The 18,766-nt window shown below is 46.2% G+C and overlaps 1 long non-coding RNA gene across 1 annotated transcript in view; it reads right to left on the reverse strand.

The window, feature by feature from the left end:
• LOC121103089 overlaps positions 1-14,231 on the reverse strand; it is a 50,623-nt gene extending 36,392 nt beyond the window's left edge. The window contains exons 1-2 of the long non-coding RNA XR_005835235.1: positions 13,589-14,231; positions 8,126-8,328 (exon numbers count right to left, since the gene is read on the reverse strand). This is a non-coding gene — a long non-coding RNA (uncharacterized LOC121103089). The remainder of the gene's footprint in view (positions 1-8,125; positions 8,329-13,588) is intronic.
• Positions 14,232-18,766: the final 4,535 nt, after the last annotated feature.

The following is an 18,766-nucleotide window of genomic DNA, read 5'->3' on the forward strand; positions in this document are numbered from 1 at the left end:
CCATACTCCTAACCAGTGGATATCAGATTGCTTAATTTGGGGACCGTCTATCCTTTAGTCTTTCAACACTTTGAATACCCACCTGTGAAAACACACGTTCATATTTCAAAAGTCCTTTCTAACTCCTTGACAAGACTCCCTTGTTTCTCCCACGGAAGCCAGGAGGTGATGACAGAGTAGCCCTCAGGCTTTCAGGAAGCTCCTAAGCAGGGCTTCCAAACCCTTCCCCTGAACCATGCACCACTAAAGCCAGGGAACCCTAAACTCATGCACCCCAAAAGCCCTATAGGTACCATCTATAGCACCCTCCAAGAAGTTCTTCTGAATTCTGGGTTTTAAAATGAAACATACAGAATTTTCAATCTACATGACAGTATATGCATGTTTGTTTTAACTTGAAAACTATGTTTTCAATTAGTTGCTGAAGTATAAAGTTAAACCACTCATAAGATGCTCTATGTCTACTCTGGGGTTTAGGGTGCCCCCTGGCAGTTTCTTAGGAGCACAATCCCAGAGGTCTTTGCTCTCATGAGATGGGGCCTTCTTGCTGAGGGTGGCATCCGGCATAGCAAGCCATCTGCGCAGGAAGACCGCTAACCCTGCATAAGCTTCTACAACGCATCGGACATCACCTCCTCAAACCGCAGCTCTGGAGTGGGCATTACGATCCCCGGATTATAGAGGCGGAAACAGAGAGTCAGGGAGGTTAAGTAACTCATGTTAAGCTTCACAGAAACAAGGAACACAGAGGAAATTTAAAATCTACGTCCCTCGGATTCCAAGACAGGCTTTCTCCCCACTCAGGCTCCCCACGACTGCAAGTTTTCCCTTCCCTGTCTGCTCTGCAGCTTCGCGAAGTGCTCTTGGTACAAGATGCGTCTCCCATCTCGGGTTTCTCATCATCTTCGCTGTCACTTTGAGTTTCTCTCTTTAGATCGACTTCCCAGAGCTCTCGTGAGAGATTTGAAAAAAATAAAAAACTTTAAAGCGTCCTTGTCTATTTGTGGCTTTAAAGCTGGTTTGTATTTAGGGGAGATTATTTTGTGAGATTAAAAAAAAAAGTTGCTGAAAATGTGAAAAACTACTATAGATAAAATGCATTTATTCTGAGATATGATCTGTTGGATTCTCTACTACCAAAGCAGGGAGAAAACAGGTGGTACTCCAGAAAAATACTCACAGATGGGAAATATATAAATGGTAATTCACCAAAAACAACTGCAACCGTGACTTCTAAAATCTGATGCTGGTTTCTTTTTTGGGTCGATGCTTACATTGGAAACTTTGGAACTCCCTAGATAACGAATGTTTGGCTAATTAGATGCTAAGTTCTGGGGGAAAGGCATGGATGGGAAAAAAAGGGCTCTTTAATAACTGTGAAATTTTAATCCATGTCTTTGGTGATTTGGGCTTGGATCCTATTGAAGGAGAGTGGTACAGTGCAGCAGGGGACATCTGAGCTAAACCAAACCAGTTCCACGTAAAGCACGTTCCTCTCCATAGGTTCTTCTTTTTACTGCCACGAAAGCCTCAGAGGTTGACAGAGACTGAGTCATCCCATTCCCAAAGCTACATGGAACTTTTGTATTTTCACTCAACCTTTGTTGGTTGTAATGAGAGTATAAGACGGCCTGTATTGGCCTGGATTTGAACAGGAGCGGAAATATTAGGATAAGAATTTGTTTTGCTCACCTGGCAAACTCCTACTCATACATCGAAGCCTTATTCAAATATCCTTCCTTTTAGATACCACTCCCCAGGTAGAGTACTCGGTGCTTCTTTTGCTCTTTGCATATCTTTCTTTTGAAACTCCTATCTTGCCATGATGTATCCATTTTTTTGGTGACTTGAATTTATCCACTAGACTATAAGATCTTCAGGGCTTAACATCCAGAGTGCCTACAAGCCAAGATTGCTTTCGCATGGCAAGACCCTCTCCACTACTGTAAGCAATACTGTTATGTGGCTCCAGGTGCCCCTCTGGGACCAAAGCACGTGTTCCCATAGCATCCTTTGGGAGTGGGACTGCTGGGAGCTCACAAAGCATCTTTCCCCAGGAATTGCCCTTAACGAAAGGGTGTTGCATCACCCAAGGTCATGCCTCCCTCCTCAGGAGCAGCCCACTCCCATGTTGAGCTACAAAGACCTGAGCCCTTACCTTGATTAAAAATAATTCCGTAGAGCTATCTCAACCCCAGGGCTGCCTAGAGAATAAACTGAGGTTTCTGTTGCAACAGCATTACCATTCAAGCCCTCCCTCTGCCCTGCTTCCTTCTCTCTCTCTCACGGGTGCCACTCCCAAAAGCTAAAGTGAACCAATACTTCCTGCCTGCCAATCTCCTTCTCAGAGTCTGTCTCCCAGAAGCCTAGCCTCAGATAGCTACACCCTCATCTGGATCCACTTCCAAAGGTTGTGAGCATCTTTTATGGTGGATATAAGGTGGTTTCTAGACAAGTTTGCTCAAGAACTTGTTGCCTTTCTGAGAACCAAAAGAGAGAATTGCAAGGTCTTCTTTCAAGAGTTGTTTTTAGGCAATCAATTACATTAAACATTTTCTTTCTAAAACCCTTTCATTATTTTTTTCTCCTTCTTTAAGATATGTTTAAAACGTGTTTTACAAATTAGACTTTTTTTTTGTTTGCTTGGGTTTTTTTTTTTTAAGATTTATTTATTTATTTCAGAGAGAGGAGGAGAGAGAGCACAAGAGGGGGAGAGGGAGAGAATCTTCAAGCTGACTCCCTGCTAAGTATTGAGCCCAGTGCCAGGCTCGATCTCATGACCCTGAGATCTTGACCTGAACCAAAACCAAGAGTCAGATGTTTAACTGACTGAGCCACCCAGGCATCCCTGTTTGCTTGTTTTTAGGTCTTATGGAAGTACCACACAAAACAATAAACAAACATCCAATTCCTTTTAAAATATGTGGGGCTTTTGGTGTCATATGACTTCACACCGCTTACAATGTCTGTCATCAGAAACACAAAGGACCTAATAAGTGACTTAGCAAGGTTCATATATAAAAAGTCAACTGCTTTCCTATATACCAGCAATGAACAAGTAGAACTTGAAGTGAAAAATGCAATAACATTTACATTAACACCCCCAAAATCAAATACTTAGGTATAAATCTAACAAAATATGTATAATATCTAGATGAAGAAAACTACAAATCTCCAATACACAAAATCAAAGAAGAACTAAATAAATGGAGAGATGTACCTTGTTCATGGATAGGAAGTGTCAATATTAAGACATCAGTTTTTCCCAACTTGTTTTGTAGATTCAATGCAGTGCCAATCAACATCCCAGTGAGTTATTTTGTGCATATCAACAAACTGACTAGATCTAAAGTTTATATGGAGAAGCAATAGATGCAGAACAACCAATATAATTTTGAAGAAGAACAAAGTTGAAGACTGACTATCCAACTCCAGACATACTGTAAAGCTACAGTAATCAAGACAGTACAGTATTAGTTAATGAATAGGCAAATCAATGGAACAGAATAGAGAGCCCAGAAACAGACCCACAGAAATACAGTCAACTGATCTTTGACGGAGGATCAAAGGCAATACAAGGGCGCAAAGGTAGTCTTTTCAACAAATGGTCCTGGAACAACTGGACGTTCACATGCGAAAAGGAAAAAATAAAGAATCTAAACACAGATCTTATACTCGTCACAAAAATGAACACAAATGGATCACAGGTCTAAATATAAAACACAAAACTATAAAACTTCTAGAAGATGCCATAGAAGAAAATCTCGATGACTCTTTAGATACAACACCAAAGGTATGATCCATGAACGAAATCGTTGATAAGCTGGAGTTTATTAGCACTGACACTTCTGCTCTGCAAAAGGCAACATCAAGAGAATAAGACAAGTCACAGACTGCGCCTTCCACCTTTGTGGCCTACATAATCTGAGCATAAGAAAATGGTTGTTTCACACCACTAACTCTGCAGGGGGTTTGTTAGTAGCAGTAGAAACGGGGACAAGTAATGACCATGTCAGCTACCAGTTCCTTTCCCTTACCTACAGCAGACGTTACTAATCAATCATGCCACTCTTTATCACTAACCCTGGACAGAGCCTCAGAATCCTTCTCAACAGAGCACTCCCAGTCAATCACCATTAACAGATCAGGGTTAACACTCAAAATACAACCTATTCATAGACGTAAATATATTAATATTTATATAATAATAATATAAAGATAATAATATAATAATATAATGTATTATAATACATTATATTTATATAAATTTATATTTATATAAATATGTATATAATATAATATAATATAATATAATAATATAAAGAGTCTAGTTTGACCTTTTTGTCACAGTATTCGAGGAGCCGCCATGCTTAGCCCTTCTCCTACTGCCTGAGCCATTTGAAGGGAAGGTTGGAGTTGCACTAGCAGGTGCCGCCTTCTTTCAGGTCGTATCTTGTTCATTGTCTGCTCTTCACCTGAGCTGGCCTTGTTTGCATGGCCCATCTCTGAGCCTTCCCAGCCACTATTCCCCCTGCCCCATTGCACCCTTATCCCATCTTATCATCCCCTACTCGCTCCCCAGTCTCATCTCTAACACCACGTCCTCAAGGGCACTCACCCCAAAATCGGATTAGATCCAGTGGGGATTCCCTCTCCTATCACCCTGAACTTTCCTTTCACGGCATTTATCCAATTTCAATTAAATAATCATTTGAATAATTAGCTGTTTAATATCTGTATCCCCCACTAAGCTATAAGGCTCCACGGACAAGGGCCGCATCTGTTTTGACCTCTGCAATACACGTAAGGTGCTAGGTAAGCATTTGCTGAGCGGGGGAATGCCGGCAAGTCGGTCTCTAAAGCCTCGAACCAGAAGGGCTCGTGATCTGTCTTTTCTGTCTCCCCAAGATCGAGCACCTAGACCTCTCCTTTCTCCCGACATCTCCAGTCTCCTGCTCACCTGCAGGTCGCTGTGCACCGTCCTGACTAACTGGCCTTTAAGGCCAAGCAAGTTCACGTTTCCCAGAGAACTCTGTTCAGCCCAGCGAGGTTTCCTGCAGCGCTAGAACTGCCGCTTGCACTGGAAGAGGGTGAATACAGATAAGCATTTGTATGATGACAGCTCCAGACAATTAATATTCAGTCAATTAGAAAATATTTCAGAATAATAATTAATTATCCAAAATTAAGGTCCACCCAGGAGCCACATGTCTTCCTTGCTGCCTTTTTTTTTGAAGAACTGGTCATTAGAATAGCACTGTAAATAAATAAGTGGTTCGGGCCCCCTTGTCTGGGACCTCAGAAGGCCATAGGGTGGGTGTGGCACAGGGACCTAATTAGTGTCACAATTCTGGCTCGTACTGGGCTAATAGAAATTAAGTGGCCAGACTTATGACTTTGGGGGCTTTGGGGGCTTCTGACTTCATGCACTGACTACAAATGCGAGATAATCAATAAATATTTGCAGTAATAGTGAATTACTTAATTGTGCTAAAAGGCTCTGACCTAGTCTCTTAGCCTTTAGTCGTGTCCCCACCAATCATTCTCCAGACTGTAACACCAGTGATCACTGCGACCCACCACATCGACAGCATCATTCCTCTGCACACTCTTCCATGGCTCCCTATTGCCTTTGGGACAAAATGAGGGATCTTCAGGGCTGCACGCAGGGACCCCAGGCACCACTATAGAGGCTGCCTCCTCCCTGCACGTAGCCTCGTGTCTCACCATCCCCACTTACTCTGGGCTCCAACCACAATGAATAGCTTGCAGCCCTCCAGGCCCGCCATGCTAATTCCGGTCCTTGCCCCTGCTTCCTCCTGACCTAGAACCACCTCCTTTCTCTCTCTGCCTGACTCCTGCCCATCTGTTAAAACTGAGCTCAGATATTGATCTGTCATGAACCCTTCATTTAAACACTCTCTCTCCTTCTGGAAGAGGGTTAGGACACCCCTCCTCTGGGTCCTACAGCCCCTCCCTGTGCTTCCCCCATGAACACATTGACAACACTGGACCATCAATGCCTGTTTGCTTGTCTGTCTCCTCTGCTGGCTTGGGAGCTGTCTGGGACTTGAACCCATGAGCACAGAGAAGAATAATAAGTCCTCTTCTGCACGGTGGCCATGAGGATTAAGTGAGATAATATACACCGGGTGCTTGGCAACATGCCTGGCACATACAAGGCAAGTCTTAATATATGTCGAATTAGTAAGTGAATGAATGCAGATTACAGAGCTGGATATTCATGGGTTCCAAGAAGGAAAAAATAGACTTTTCATCCAGAAGACAGGATTTAAATGGTATTGGCAAACCAGATATGTGTCCCTAGAGGTGAGGAAACAGGTTTATTATTACCCTTACCCCCCATTTCATAACAATTATTTTGTAACATCCTCTTTACTATGATGAAATAGTATAGTATAATATAGTATAATATAGTATCTACTAGTATAGGTAGTTATACTAACTCTAGATTATAGTATAACCTACTTACATAATTGTGCAAACTAATATATTATAAACAGATATAGCATAAAGATAAAGGAAATAACTCATAATAAAATAATATATATTTTAATAGCTAAATGCTCAAACATGACTTCAGTGAAGACACAGGAAAGCAGTAAGATGTCTGCACCTCTTCCTAATGAGTAGGTTGGGACTTAGAACACATGAAACACTATTCAACTGAGTATCATTGACACTTTTTCTTTAAATCTGACATTTTGAAATAAGGGCTAACTAAGCACCTTTCTATATTTATAACCACAAAGGCAGATGGAGGCTAGGGGAATGTATCAGTGTCTTAAATTCAACCGTAGTCTTGCCATCCACAGCATAATATTCTGAAATGGTGAACCACTCTTGGTGAAGTTTTGAACAAAGCAAAGTACAGTCTACCCTCAATTTACCAAGTAGTTGCATTCCTGGAAAGCTCGGTGTATTTTAAAACTAGGCATAAAATAACTTTCTTTATCTATATTCATAGATAGATAGATGAGAGAGAGCGAGAGAGAGCTTGGGTCTAGAAATAAATAACTATAAACAGATTTTTCACTTGTATGCATTTCCAGTGAGACAGGCAAATTCTGCTCAGTAAGATGCAAGTGGATTCTCTGTAATGTGGAATTTTCTGCAAGGTGGTATACTGGGCATATCTGGCCCCCACCCCTAATTGCCAATAGTCTCCCCAAACACTGTGAGGACCAAAAACAACCCCCACAAATACCTAAAATGCCCTGCGGGGGGCAGCACTGCTCTCTTTGAAAACCACCATCCCAGAAGCCTGCCTGAACCCAGGATCCTATGCGTGTGCTAACAGCAGGGACTCAGCCCTGTTCCTGCTATCCTGGTAGGAGGCTCAGTTCAGACCTCCCAAGTAGGGAGGCTTCCGAGAAGGCTTCAGGGCACGCAGGCTGGCACATGGGACAGCCACCTGGGTGTACCATCCCAGCTGAGGCTGCCTCCAAGGATAATGTTTGTAGATGGGGGTGTGCGCAAGAGAGACACACACGCCCCTAATGGCCTCCAGCTGCTGTCACTCACATGGTGCCCGGGGGCATGGCCAAAGCAGACCAGGCCATGGGCTTCCTGCCCAGGCTGAATCCAAACTGAGCTCCGCCACCAGCTCTCCGCAGCCAAAATCCATAGTGAGGTTCCAGTCTTCACTCTGCTACTGACTCACTGCGTGACCTGGGCAAGGTGCTCTATTTCACTGGGCCCTATTTCCCCCTCTGTCATGATAGTTGGACAAGTTATCTTTCCTGCCCTAAAAGTTTATGTTACCAGGAAAGACAAATCAACACACAAGGGAAATGGCCAACTCAAGTGTCTACTAGAAACGCATCTCCAGTAAAACTGTGACCAATACCCTTTAAGGAACATAAAGGGGCCATTTTGTAATTAGCACGTCCATTGCTTGTGCACCAATACTGAGGGCACTAAAAGAAAAAGTTTACGCTGGACTGTGAGGCATGGGAGAGGCAACAGCCTGAGCAGAAGCAAGGGGCAGCTGAAAGTCAAGAGCACAAAATTGCACAGATAAAATGAGAGCTCGTGTTCAAGAGTCTTGAGTGTCAGGCCTAAAGAAGTTTCAGCATTAGGAAGCCCACATTGGAAGCCTCACCTCCATGAGGGTGCTGAGCACAGCAGTGGCAACAGGACTGTGGGCAGAGTCTGGGCCTCAGAGAGCCAGGTGGATCACGGGGACGAGATCAGCGCTGGGAGACAGGTAGACCAGGTGTCCATCCCTGTGGCTAGCCCTTCCGATGGTAGTCCTCTGGCAGAGATGGTCCATCCTGACCCTCCTATTTCACGTGGAGTCCACGACTGCAAGACCAGGAAGGAGAAGGGAGCTGACATTAATGGGCACCTATTAGAGGCAAGGTACTGAGCTGCAAGTCTCACATAATTCTGGGACAGGTGCCCTGTGACATCCTCAGGCTAAGTGTCATGGTCCCTACACCATACACGAGGCCTCACGTTGCCAACAAACATTTTCAAAGTCACTAGGCCTGTAGGTGGTGGACCCAGATGTCAAATCCAGGTGTGTCTGACTTGTCTGTTCACCTCTTCATTCATTCATTCATTCATTCATTCATTCATTCATTCATTCATCCATTCATTCATTCATTCATCCCACAACTATGCTATGAAAGCATCCTACACACCCAGCACTTGGGTGGTAAACGAGCTCTCGAAGCTCATGTTTTCATGGTAGAAGACAGAAAATGCACAAGCAAATTAATACACTAATGAGATTATTTCAAACAGCAAGAAGCTGTAGTAACAAAGCAAATAGAACCAGATAAAGAAAGCGGCTGGGGTGAGGAGAGGGGGCCTACTTCTAAATGGGGGCAAAGAAGGCCTCCATGCGGAGGCGACAGATAACACAGGACCTGAAAAATAAGGAAAAGTTAACCATGCAAAGATCCATGGGAAGAGGGTACCAGGTAGGGCAACCACCACGAGCAGAGGCCTCAACACAGGAACAGCCCCTTTGAGGAGGAGAGAGAAGGTATGGCTCTGCTCACTGAGGGGGCATAGCACACAGTAAGGTCACAGGGTACGAGAAGAGGTCAGAGGGTACAAGGTGAGGTCAGAGACCATGAGAGAGTTTGGACTTTATTCTAAGAGCAGTGAGAAGCCATTGGAGAATTTTTTTACAAAGAGTACCATGATCTGATTGCCATTTTTAAAATACCACCGGGGACATGAGTTCAGAGGCCACTGTAGCTGTCCAGGGACAGGTGATGATGGCTTCGCCTGGGACTCTAGCAGTGAAGATGGAACAGTGGATGGGCTGGGCGATGGCGTCAGTAGCACTTGCCCAAGGCTTAACCACACTGCCTCAGATGGCCTGGTGTTCCCCTAAGCCCGCACGGTGTTGGATGGTCTTCACACGTGACTCAGCCCCTCACGGGACTGGGAGTTCACCCTCCGCAGCAACCCACTGGAGGCCCTCGAGGTGACAGAAAATGCTCTCCCAGAGTGTGTCCTATTTTGTCTTCCTGAGACACCCACCCCACAGGAGTGCCATTTCTCCCAATCAATTCCTTTTTCTCAGAACTCTCTCCAAAGACTTTGAGATTTCATCCTCTTGCCTTTCCTTGCTCCAAGAGAAGAGTGTTTTCTTTTGGGGGCCAGAGGAGGGACTTCTGCCTGCCAGCCTCTATGCCAGCCTGATTCTGCTTCTTGCATGTTCTGTCTGAGTCTTCCTCCCTTCCCTCACATCCCCATCCCTCCTTCCATCCCACCCACACGCACACGCATGCGCACACGCACACATGCACACCCCAATCTCTATAATGGTAGGACTGATAGTCTCATGTTGTGCTCATCTCTCTCTGCCCCCTTGATGCCTGGCCAGCCTCTGAAGTTTTCGGATGGGAGAATCAAGGCATGAAACCCATTATTTCTGAGCTGATCATAGAGCAGTGACTCACCAGCCCTTTCCAAATCCCAGCTTCAGGAGAGGTTGCTCTAAGCCCCCAGCTGACAGCCTCTCAAAAGGGAATCTGTGATCAAGAAGTTGGCATTGAATCATGGGATTCTCTCCTCCCACTCCTCAAATCTTTTGGATGGGTTGAGAAGATGTTCTTCTTCCCCCAAATGGGTTTATCTCAGCCTGTCAGTTTTGGGTGTGACTAACCCCACTTATGGAGTATTTCCACCCAATTCCATCTCCTTCACCATAAAGCACTAGAGAAATTAACAGAGGTTAATGGACTTAGGAAGCCCCCCAATGCCAAGTCCAAAACAGTTGACAAAGAGGCCCCAGAACTACCCTCCGCTTTCCCTATTTTCTCGCCTGTTTATTCTATTAGCCGAAAAGCCCTCTTTAGCCAGCCTGCAGTTCCTATGTTCAGGCCTGCCAGGATCCCCCCGGGGAAGATCATTATGGGAGAAAAGGGCCTTTTGAAGATTACACATGAGCAAAAAGAGGGAGGCTTTGAACATTGATGGAGGTTCTGGGCTTCAAATTCCATCTGGGGCTGCAGATCTCACTGGAAAATAAATGGGCAAAGGGGAAAGAGATAAAGGGAAGAAGTAACCACTACAAGAATTTGAAGGATTTAGATTTGTAGGAGTGCAAAGAAAATTGAGAATCAGGAATCTAGATGATTTGTCCTGGCTCTGCATTTGCTCTGTGACCTTGGGAAAGCCCATACGTGTCTCTGAGCATTTTTCATTCAACACATTCTATCTGATAAATACTTTGGGCTAAGCACTGTGCTGGGTGTTAGGATTCCAAGGCAACAAGATGAAGACCCTGCTCTGCAAAGCTCACAGCCCTGTGGGGAAGCCAGGAAAATAGTCACAGCATAATGTGACAAGTGAAATAATGCCCATTCCCCATCTATTAAATCTGCAGCCTGACCTGCAAAACAATGACAATGATAGCAATAATTAATATCTGCTGAGTTCTGAGTCCCCCTGGACACATGGCACCTCCCCTGACCTCTCCCTGTCATGAACAGGAGCTCTGGGGCTCCTAGCACCCCTTTCTTCCACCTCCGTTCAGCCCTCAGAGCCCAGCTGTCTGCCTTGAGGCCCCCAAATCTAATACCATCATGCTGTATATCCTTTTTCACGTCAGTCACCCTGAGAAGACCAGGGTTCCAGAGCCTTCCCCCTCCTCAACACTCATCCCCATTAGGCTCTACATCCTTACCAAAATCTTCCACTATGCCCTCTGCAATTCCCTCTATCCTCTTTTCAACTTCTGAGCTCATTCACTTTCTGGCTCCAACTGAAACCTGATCTCCCCAGGGACCCTCCTTCCCTGTAACTCTCTCAAGAGGACCTGTTTCTCTCCTACACTCCTTCTGCCATTCACACTGCTCCTCACTGCTCCTCGCTGCCGCTTCCAGAACACTGCTCCCCTCCCTAAAAGCCTCCAGCTCCGAAGCTCACCCCATCATATTAGAGCACCCACTACCCCTCCTTTTCACAGCACTATCCCTGTGTCCCCAGAGGTTTTAACTCCTGGTTTACTGGCACTCTTTCCAACACAGACTCAGTTTCAATATCCATGTGAGTGTTCCTCCCAACAGCCTGTTTTGTCATTCTTTGACTTCCTGTCTTGCAAAATCCATGCCCCAGTCACTCACTACCATGGTTAAACTATACCTATCATTACCCATAACTGTCACTCCATAACCTCAGTTTCAAGACTCCCTCTCTGTGCGCTGCTCACTCCACGATCAACAGTTCTTCCACCTCACTAGGTCTAGGGTCCGTTGACACTGCCACCCTTTCACTGCCCTTTGCCCAGTGTGTCCTCACTTTCCTCTTCACCCATCCAGGAAGTCATGGTCAGTCATCACCATCACCATCACCATCATAACCAGCATCATCATTATCACCCCCATGATCATTACCATCATCACCATCATCACTACCATCATCACCACCATCATCACCATCAACACCACCACCGTCATCATCACCACCATCATCATCACCACCATCATCCTTGCCATCATCATCATTACCATCATTTCTTGTATCACCCTTGTGGCAGGTTGTACATGCTAAAAACAGGCTGCAGCAACACCTCCCTTCTCACATCTACTTCTTATGTGACTTTTACACTCCTCCCCTTGAGAAGTGGGTCCTTGAATTGAAGTGCGGCTATGACTATGGAAGAAGTGATGCCAAGACTATCAAAAAGGTGAGATCACTTCTGCCTTGTTTTCTTGGGACACTCACTTTTAGAACCCAGCTACCATGCCTCAAGAAGTCCAGGTGGAGAGGAACTAAGGCCCTCAGCCCCCAGTGCCAGCTGAGCTCATGGATGATAGACAGAAACAACTCACTAGACATGAGAACCACCATCTGTATCAGTTTCTTAGGGTTGCTGTAATAAATTACCACAAATTTGGCAGCTTAAAACAACAGAAATTTATTTCCCCATAGTTCTGGAAATTAGAAGTCCAAAATCACGGTGTCAGCAGGACCATACGCCTTTGGAGGCTGTACAGGAGAATTCATTCTTTGCATCTTCCAGCTTCTGGTAGCTCCAGGCATTCCTTGGCTTCCACTGGGGTCCATTCCCTCTATCTCTTCTGTATGTCCAATCTCCCTCTGCAACTCTCTTGAAAAAACACTCATGGTTGCATTTACAGCCCACATGGATAATCAGTCCAAGATAATTTCCCTGTCTCAAGATCCTTAACTTACTCACATCTGCAAAGACCTCTTTTCCAAATAAGGTAACATTGACAGTTCCAGGGATTAGAACCTGATATCTTTGGGGGCCAGTCTGCCTACTACCCCATCTTCAAAGTAAATCCTCCATTCCCCAGTCAAGCCACCCCAGCTGAGCAGAGACAAGCTATCCCCACCAAAGCCCTGCCAAAAATTGAAGACTCACAAGAAAAATGAATGACTATTGTTTTAAGCCACGAAGTACTAGGGTGGTTTTGTTACACAGCGATAGATAACTGATAAAACCTTTGACTGCCTTGTTCATTTCTTGCTTTATTACACTTGCTAGGTTAATCCAATTCTCTACCTGCACTTAACCTGGACCTGGCAGCTGAATGTGATGAGAGGGGAACACACTTTCCACACTGAACTCAGGGCCACTAAGCTCAAGCAGGCCCTTTGGGCTGCGTAGCCAGCCAAATACACTTCCCCAGTGAGAATCACACACACACACACACACACACACACACACACACACACGACCACCTAACCTCTCTCTCCACTCAAACCTGGTTGTTTCCTCCCCAGCCTTAATTGCTGCTCATTTCTTTGACTTCTGTTTCACTGAGACAATAAAAGCAACCAGAAAAGAACTCCTTACAGGTCCCTCGAACACCTGTGCCAGCCACACCCACCCAAGCTCACTGCTTTCCCTCCCACTGGTATGAATGACCTCCCCATACTGCAGCCTTTCCCCATGCCCACTGATGCAGTCCTGGAGGACACCACTCATTCTCCCCACTCTCCTGCATCATGGTTTCTTGCCTCTCTACTGGATTGTCCCCTTCAACATAAGACATGTCTTATTTCTCCCATTCTTCCCAAACAGCACCCTTCCCCCCACTCCCTTTAAAATGAAAAAATGGGTCACGCTCACAGTGTCTGATGCCTTCTCTCCTGTTCTTTCTGGAATCTGCTCCAATCAGACTTTCACACCCACCACGTTAGTGAAAACAGCTCTTGTCAAGGTCATCCAGTGTTGCCAAATCCAAGGTCCTTTGTCTGTCCTGATCCTACTTAACCCATCAGCAACATGTATTAGTTTTTCAGGGCTTCTCAAGCAAAGTACCAGAAACTAGGTAACTTAAAAGAACAGAAACTTATTTATAAAAATCTAGAGGCCAGAAATCCAAAATCCAGGTGTCAGTAGGGTCCCGTTCCCTCTGACATTTCCAGGGAAGGCTCTCCTTGCATCTTCCGGTTTCTGGTGGTTACTGGACTTCCTTGGTGTTCCTTGGATTATAGCTGCATCACCACAATCGCTCTACCTGCCTCCATTCACACACAGCCCTTTCCCTCTGTGTGTCTCGTGTGTCCGCTCTTAGAGGACACCAGTCACTGGATGTAGGGCCACCGTAATTCAGTATGACCTCATCTTAGCTAGTTGCATCTGCAAAGACCCTATTTCCAAAGAAGGTCACATACTGGGGTTTCTGGTAGACAACAACCCACAGCAGTAACATTTAGAAATTGAGCATTTCCACATAGATACACTTCCTTCTCTTTGCTTCCAGGACACCACACTCTCTGGGTTTTCCTCATACCTCAGTGACCACCCCTCCTCAGTCTCCTTGACCAGTGGGTTGCTCCTCATCTCTTTCAGCACCCCCAGGGCTCAGTCCTTGGCAGGCTTTTCTTCTCTATCCACTCCCTTCCCATAAATGATTTCATCCGGTCTCGTATCTTCAGATCCATCTAGATAACTCCAAAATTCCTCCTCCACCCTCAGTCTCTCTCTTAAACTCCAGACTTATATATCCACCTTGGATGTCTAAGGCCCATCTCAAACTTAGTACGTTAGAAACCAAATTCCTAATTCTCCTCACGCCCTAAGAACACCTCTTACACCCAGACTCTCTCATCTCAGTAACTGGCATGTCTTGGATCAACAACAAATTCCGCTGATATTACCTTCAAAATATATCCCACGTTCAGCCACTTCCTGTGGCCCCATTGCCACACCCTGGTCCAACTCACCAATATTTAGCTAAAGCCAGCATCAGTAACTATAGCCCATCAGCCAAATCCAGCCGACCATCTGTTTTTATAAATAAAGTTTTATTGGAACACAGTCACACCCATTTGTTTACATATTGTCCACGGCTGCTTTTGCATTCCAAGGGCAGAACTGAGTAATTGCAGCAGAGACGCTATGGCCCCGCAAAGCCAAGCACATTTACTCTCTGGAACTGTATAGAAAACGTTTGCCAATTCCTGGCCTGGATTATTTCAGTCATAGGTCTTCCTATCTCCACCCTTGCCGACACTACAGTTGATTCTCAACCTGGCAGGCAGAGCAATGCTTTTTAAACAGGAGTCAGACCCCATCACTTCCCTGCTTAGAATTCCTCAGTGCCAGCTGCTCTCCCACCCCGGCTCACCTAGCCCTGCAGCTCTCTCCCCCAGCTACCTCTCTGCCCTTATCTCCTGCTACGCTCTATTTTAAATTTCTCCAGCCACACTAGACATGTTCCTATTCCTAGAACATTCCATGCATGCTCCCCCCTAAAAGTCTTTGCATTTTCTCTTCTCTCTATTTCTAGTAATCCTTACCAGGCTCACCCTTGCATTTCTCATGTCCTCAGGAGAACTTTCCTGCTCACCCTGTATGCGATAAAACTGCCCCCTCCCCAAGCACTCACTATCCCTTGTAATCTGCTCTCTGTCAATCCATAGAATTTACCACTGTCTGACATAATGTGCTTTCTCTTACTTATTTGATGGTAGTCTCTCTTGCCTTTTTGAGGTCAGCATCGTGAAAGACACACGTGGTTCTATGGCAAACACTTAGCTCAGTGCCTGGAGCGTAGTAGGTCCTTAGTAGAGATTTGTTGAATGAATGACTAAATGACTAAAAGAATGAATGCTTCCTGCGGGTCCATCCCTGTGCTAAACCCTGTACGTGCCTTTAGATTGTTAACTTCACAACAGCCCCATGGGATAGACACTGAGGTAAGGAGCCCAAGGACAACCTGGCCAGGACTCAAGGTCAAGTGTAACACCACAGTTCACTGTCCTAACCACCTCCACCTCCTAAAATTGTGCCGTCTGTAAATTTTAGAAAATATTTAAGCTTGTCGGAGGGTATTTTTTAGCAACCCAAGTATCCAGCAATGAATGATTGGATAAGCAAAATGTGGCTCAAACATGCAACGGAAGCCGTCAAGTTCATAGAGGCAGAAAGTGGTTGCCGAGGGCCGGGCGGGGAGAGGATAGGGAGACAGTGTTTAATGGGGGCAGAGTTTCAGTTTTGCAAGACGAGAAGAGTTCTGGAGATGGAAGGGGTAATGTTTGCACAACGTCGTGAATGTGCTTAACGCCACTGAGCTGTACACGTTATATGGTTAAGATGGTAGAGTTTAGGGTATGTATATTTTACCATAGTTTTTTAAAACAAACAAGAAAGGTCGTATTTCTTCCTCATTATAAACTGCCAAATGGCTATAGCCTCCCAGTTTCCAGGAGAAGGGTGTGAGTTTCAGAGAGCAAGGGCACCAGGCCAAGACTATCAGAGGCAACAACATGAGCCCAGGCCTCACCTGCCTCTCAGCGGAGGGTGCCCTCTGCCTCCCCCACCCCACCTTCTCCTGAGCTCGCAGAAGATCTGTGTCCCTATATTCACTATGCTTTTTAGGACAGGAAATTTATTTTTTCCATTCCTTGGATGGATTAAGACCTTCTGGAAACTTCTGTCCTCCCTGCCCAGATCCAGCCCTGAGTTGCAGTGGGGCAAAGTAAGTGCAAACACAAAAATTGTCTTAGAAGAGCCAGCAGGAGGGGTGGGGGGTGGGGGGGGCGAGGGGAGATGTTCGTGCATTAGCATATGCAAATTGGCAAGGGTAAAGAAAACTGGGAAAGCTGCTATTTTATCATTTGTGGTAATTATAGTAATTTAGAGTGGAGAATCAATGGGTTCCTGGAGGTAAAAGCATCTCGGAAGGATAATGTGGTGTGATTAAGAAGTTCTGATTAAGAGCCGCTGTCATTTTCACTTGAAAAAAGTGAGGAAAGAGACAGGGGTCAGAAGTGCAGCAGCACAGTCAGGAAGGTGGGGACATCGGCCTGCCAGGCTCTGTCCCTGGTGCGGAGGACGGAGAGGAATCGGGTGAAATTTACAGAAGAAAGACAACGGCAGGAAAGGGTTCTTCAAACACGCTGTGCTCAGGGCAGTACTGCACTTGTAAAGGGGTCTAGAAGAAGGAATGGTTCACTTCTCTCAGAAGGAAAGAATGATCTGGAAAAGCCTCAGACAGAAGGTGACATCCAAATAGGGTTTTGCAGTATCAGTAGGAGTCAGTAGCTGACAAGAGCCAGGGGAAAGGGATTTGCAGGTGGTCATAACGGTGTGTGTGAAGTGGTAGAATGTGTGTTTGGAGAACTCGGGGGGCGGGGGGAAGTAGAGAGTGCAGTTACCGCTTAGGGATCTGGGGACACAGGCAAGGGAGCCGGGACAGAACTCCACGGCTGATGGAGAATGAAGACGGAAGCACAGGAGTGACTTGATCAGAACTGAGTTTTAGGAACAGCTGGTGAAGGGAGCCAGACAGTCAGTGTGATGAACCAGGTATTATGATAGAGGAATGAGGGCAGGGGGACAAGAGTCAGGAGGTCAGATGAGAGGTCCCTGAACCAGAAGGAGGAGGCTCAGAGGCAACAGTCTTGGAACCTCACGGGTCACAACAGAAAGAGACTCAACAACCATCTGATTCAAGCCCCATTTTACAGACGCACAAGACAAGGCTCAGAGAGGTTAAGGACTTGTTTGAGGTCTCACAACTAGTAAATGGGCTTGACGCCAAGTCTGACTCCGAAGTCTGAGCTCTGTCAACACACCTCAGGACATAAGACAGAATGGCCAGTGATCCTAAGACCCTGTCATCTGACAGAGTCAGAGAGCGGTCAGCAGGTGCTACCTTCCACGGTGTGTCACTGAGCGTGGCAGCCCCAGGACAGACCTTGTTGTCAAGCCCGGGAAGGACTGGCCTGCAGGAGAGGGGGCAGATTTTATTCCATCCACATCACACAGAGTCCAATCACGGCCCAGCCCAGAGAACAGTGGAACAAACAGACCTGTCCACCAAGAGTGTTTATTTTATGAGAGTGAGTTCCCCGTCCCTGTGAGTAAGCAAGCCAAGCCTGAGAACTCACCAGTCTGGGATATACTAGAAGGGGTTCCTGCCCTCTAAGAGGTTCCTGAGATCTCTTTGAATGCTAAGGCTCTATGATCTTTGCAGGTTGAGACGCAACCCCAAACAGCACGTACCCGGTTCTGAGCTGCTGAAGAACCAGTTCTTTTTTTTTTTTTTTTGGTTAAGATTTTATTTATTTATTTGACAGAGAGAGACAGCCAGCGAGAGAGGGAACACAGGCAGGGGGAGTGGGAGAGGAAGAAGCAGGTTCCCAGCGGAGGAGCCTGATGTGGAACTCGATCCCAGGACTCTGGAATCACACCCTGAGCAGAAGACCGTCGCTTAACGACTGAGCCACCCAGGCGCCCCGTGAAGAACCATTTCTTAATTCATTCACAGCAAAGGATTTGCAAAAACACGTTGATGGGAGAAACACAGGAGCAGAGCGAGGACTCGGAAGGGTACCTAACACAGCTGGTCTTGAAGGATGAGAAGGAGGGGCCGGCTCCGCAGAGGGAACAGGAAATGCCAACGCCCAGAGGCACAAGAGGCACAGAAAGACCACAGCAGGTCTTTGCGGCTGAAGGCGGCATGGGGCAAGTAGAGGGCCGGGGAAGATGGGGCTGCAGAATGGGGCAGGGCGGGCTGCCTGGAAGGCCACGAGGAGCCTGTGTCACTCAAGCAGCAAAGTGATGTGCGTTTCCCAAAGTTCACTCCGACAGTCGCGTGGAGTCGACATAATTCATTCCTCGAGACTATTTTAGGTAAGAAGGAAAAGAAAAGGCTTCCTCAGCTCCCAAAACAGCAGTGGGGGCAGAAGCGTTCGGGTCACGGTCTGCGGTAGAGCTGTCCACCGCATCGGGACCCCATAAGCCCCCGCACCCATCCCGGTGCTGGGGACCGCGTCCCGGGCAGCCGTGCAGCCC

Source organism: Ursus maritimus, unplaced genomic scaffold, assembly GCF_017311325.1.
Source record: "Ursus maritimus isolate PB19 unplaced genomic scaffold, ASM1731132v1 scaffold_17, whole genome shotgun sequence".
Taxonomy (NCBI): Eukaryota; Metazoa; Chordata; class Mammalia; order Carnivora; family Ursidae; genus Ursus; species Ursus maritimus.